A 5,090-nucleotide genomic window follows, 5' to 3' on the forward strand; every position below is an offset into this window, starting at 1 on the left:
TCGAAATCGATATCTATATCGATATCGATCGAAATCGATATCTATATCGATATCGATAGTAAAATCGATGTCAATATCGATAGTAATTATTTCGATCGATATCTAAAAAAAATTTTAAATTTAAAAATTTAAAATTCATTTATTTCAAGTAGGCCTAATACAAGCACTTTTGAAACGTCAAGTCTGTCCGTGTGTAGTGACTCTACCACCGGTTCGGAAGGCAGATTCTACCGAGAAGAAGCCGGCAAGAAACTCAGCAGTTGCTCTTTTCCAACATCAAAAATTTACATTTTATATTTTAACATTCATTTTTCTATCTTGTGAGAGATGAAAGCGGAGCCGGATGCTTCCAAGCAACCTTGTCATTAAGAAACTCATCAATTGTATAATAACCTCGCTGTAATAAATGTGTTTTAACACATTCTTTAAACTTATGGATTGGTAGGTCCAAAATTACCTTAGGAATCATATTATAAAAGCGTATACTCAATCCCACAAATGACTTCTGCATCTTTCGCAGACGATATGCAGATGTCACTAATTTATGACCATTTCTTGTAAGTCGACTGTTTATATCCACTTTTTTTTTATAAAGACTAATATGTTGTCTTACAAATACTATATTGTTATAAATGTATTGTGAGGCTACCGTAAGTATACCAATTTCTTTAAATTTTTCACGGAGGGATTCACGTGATTTAAGTTTATATATTGACCGTACAGCTCTTTTCTGCAATATGAATATAGTTTCAATATCAGCAGCTTTGCCCCATAATAAGATCCCGTAAGACATCACACCATGAAAGTACGCGAAGTAAACAAGTCTTGCTGTTTCTACGTCAGTAATCTGTCTAATTTTCCTGACTATCTATATAGTTTCCTACTATATCGATATCGATATAAAATTGATATCGATATCGATATTAATATTAATATATCGATATTGACATATATTTTAATATCGATATCGATATAAATTTTATGATCGATATTAATATCGATATCGATATTGACATCGATTTTAATATCGATATATTAATATTAATATCGATATCGATATCAATTTAATTTCGATATTGACATCAATTTTACTATCGATATCGATACCGATATCGATAGTAAAATTGATGTCGATATCGAAATTAAATTATTATTAATATCGATATCGATACTTAAGTACATTATAATGTATTTAAGTAAATAATGTACTTAAGTATATAATGTATTTAAGTAAATAGTGTACTTAAGTATATAATGTATTTAAGTAAAAAAAATACTTTAGTATATAACGTATTTAAGTAAAAAATGTACTTTAGTATATAATGTATTTAAGTAAAAAATGTACTTAATTATATAATGTGCTTATAAAAATGATGTACTTAAGTAAATAATGTACTTAAGTATAAAATGTATTAAAGTAAATAATGTACTTAAGTAAATAATGTGAATAAGTATATAATATAAGTGAGTAATGTAAGTAAATAATTTATCTTAAGTAAATAATACAAATTGGTAAATAATGTATTAAAGCAAATAACGTACGTAAGTAAATAATGTAAATATTTTATTTAGGTAAGTAGTGTACTTAAGTAAATTATGTACGTATATAAATAAATAAGTATATACTGTATGTAAGTTACATAAGTAAATAATGTTTTTAAGTAAATTATGTAAATAAGTATATAATGCATTTAAGAAAATAATGTACTTAAGTTAATAATGTACTTAATACACAAACGCAAACTTATAACACCCCATCGTTTTTGCACCGGGGGTTACAAAATGGCTATCATAATTAGCCACTGTCCACTGCTGGATTAACGTCTTCTGTGCTTCTTCAGAGCCCTTTAGTCCAGCAGTGGACTTTTATGGGTCATTTATGATCATTGATGCTGTAAACAATCCAAAGGTACCCAAAAAAGGTTTAATAAGAAAGTAAACAGTGGCTAATCGAAATTCGTTGGTTAACGCGATCCTCGCTGTCGTGCTTGAGAAATACAAAGGACTCGAGTTATCGACGCAAAAACTTACGTTGTGTTGTGTCAGTTACAGGAGTGCAGGATATCGGTATACGAGAGATAAAACAACAAAATATAATATTACTATTATATTTTTTTTTTCTACCTTGTCCGTTTTCTATATTCAATCTATATATATTTTATGGCACCCTCATGTCGAATTTGTGAATGGAAGAATAAGGAAGCTTGTCTGGATTTTAAAAACGGTGAGACACGTAACCACAAAAAAAATATTGACTCAGATTTACGTAACATCGGGTAAATCCATTTTGGGATATTGCATTTCAACATGGGGTGCTGCTTCAGTAACAAAGTTTCTAGAAGTGGAAAGAGGTCAAAGGTCTTTACTAAAAGTTACAGATTTTCAACTGTAGACCTATATAACCATTTTGAGTTACTAACGGTTAAAAAATTATATTTACTTTCATCATTACTAAGAGTACATAAAAATTTACCTTACAATACTGGCAAACTTAAAACGAGGAGAAGAAATATGGTTTAACATTCAATTCCAAGTAGGACTAAATTTGCTTCCCAACAATTTGCCAGAAAATCGACTTATCTCTACAACATAATTAACAGTAAGTTAAATATTTATCCATTAGCACTACATAATTGCACTAAAGTGCTTACTGAGTGGTTGCATAAATTAAACTATTATGAAACGGAGGATTTGATGCAACAAATGTGCGTATGAATTTTGCATCCCATACATTGTCATAAAAAGACACACAAGCACACGTTTATAACACACTTATACATCCATTCGTTTACACATACACTCACTTACACACATACGCACACAAACACACGCACACGACCACACACACACACACACACACACACACAAACGCACCTCAAGTAGACACACATGTTGTAATTATTTTTGGTTAACCTTTATAACTTAAATTATACTTAATTTTGATTTATATAACTTTTATCTGTTTATTTATTTCAATTTGTATATGATGTTATGGAAGTGCTAGTAGTAATACTAGTAACTTACTAGGATGACCCCAATTTCAATGTATTATTTTGCTGTACGAAACGAAATAAATATTTTTAATTTTTTTAATCTATCTATAATCCGTTGACAAGTTGCTTAACAAAGTTGCTATTTATAAAAAAAAATGAGGAGTTCTTTTGACAGTCACAGCATTGCTAAGTAGTAAAACCATAAATTACGGATAAATTGAATATTGAAAATGGACGTTATTGTCTTAACCTTCTAATTTCTCTTTATTGCAAATTTATTGTTTTAAAAACTGAAGAAAAACAAATGTGTTAAATTAAACACGAACAAATATAAACAGGCGCTAATCGCCCAGTGGGTAAGACTTCGACTTTACTTTCGGGAGGCCAAGTCCGAATCCCAGCACCTCTAACTTTTTAAGTTATGTGCGTTACTAATGCAATTAAAATATCACTTGCTACATTGCCTTCGGTGACGGAAAACATCGAGCGGAACCTTCATGCCTGAGAGTTCTCCATAATCTCAAAGGTGTGTGGAATCATCCAATTTGCACTGGCCTGCTGATGAATTAGGGCATAAAAAGACAAACGAGATATAGAGACTTGGTTTAATGTTTTTCTTAATACGTTACACGTACTACCAGGATCACAGAAAGGGAAGACACAGACATAAGATCCTCATAAGAAGGGTGTTGTACAACAGACTAACAACCTCTTTATACGTGTAGTTTATACAGTGCTCAAGCACCAGCGTGGAGGACGGTCTTATACAGGACAGGAGTCCCTTCTCATTGTTTGAGGAAATTATGCCCAGCAGTGGGTCAAAGATGGGTTGACATCATGATGATGATGATGAAATATACAGAGCTATTTTTTATAGAGTATGCTTTTATTATTTTTTAATATCAATACGAACGGATCTTTACACTATAAAGATGTTTTACATAATAAGATATATTAACCCGCATTCGAGCAACATGGTGTATCTATGCTCTAAAACTCTGTCCTCTATGAGAGAGGGGGTCTATGCCAGCTGTGGTCATACGACGGTAATGTTGATTACGATAAGCAAACTTTAAAACAACAAGTTCTCACGATGTAGCTTTATCTTAAACCTGTACATATACTATCGATGCACCTGTGACGAATCAAAAAAGAGGTTGATCAGCAAGTGACAAGCGTGTGAGAGAGACAACAAGATTCACGATCAACGCTAGAAAGAGACAGGTATACGCCCTAGGTAGCATCATTACATACGAGTTAAGGAATCTCGACAATAGCTATTATACCCTTTCTTGGAACAAGATCGCCTTATGATGTTTTAGTTGGTTTATTGTTCACTTGTGTCAAAAGTGTTGGTTATTTTTTTTGCTAAGCCTCGGTCTTATAAATGGGAGGTCCTGAATTCGATCTAGGAAATTTGGGAATATTTAATTTCTCAATTTACACTGATCCTCCTTACCTCCGGTGGAAGGTTCGTTGGGAGGTCCTAGTTCAATTTTCTCTGATGTATCTGCTGGGAGGTTCTGATGAGAAGTCTACTCTTCTATACGCTACTCACAAATACTTTGCGTTTAGGAACGATATCGCTTATACAGACAGCGATTAGTGGTGTGAGTTCAATATTACTGCCGTACGATTTGCATTTTAGCCCGCTACTATCTTACTATTTCATATTAAATAGGATTGTAGTTTATGTGTGGTTATTATATCCAGCAGAAACTAAGCTGCGTATTTTATTGCAAATGAATTTGATGGCCAAGAAAACGATAAACCCATGTAATCCATAGTTGAATATGGTAACCACTAGACAAACGAGGCAGTTACTAACTTGAAGCGTGCAAAAGAGACAGCTAGATGTGCTATTCATGTGAAAAAGAGGCAGGTGTACGCTCTAAGTAGCCTCATTACATACATGTTAAAGAATCTGGACAATAGTTATTATATCCTTTCTTCGAAGAAGATCGCTTTGTGGATATTTTAGTTCTGTGTCAACAATTTTGGGTTCTGTATTTCTGATCACGATCATCGTTATAATCAAGACTCAAAATTCAAAATTCATTTATTTCAAGTAGGCCTAATATAAGCAGTTTTGAAACG

Source organism: Pararge aegeria, chromosome 25, assembly GCF_905163445.1.
Source record: "Pararge aegeria chromosome 25, ilParAegt1.1, whole genome shotgun sequence".
NCBI classification, from domain to species: domain Eukaryota; kingdom Metazoa; phylum Arthropoda; class Insecta; order Lepidoptera; family Nymphalidae; genus Pararge; species Pararge aegeria.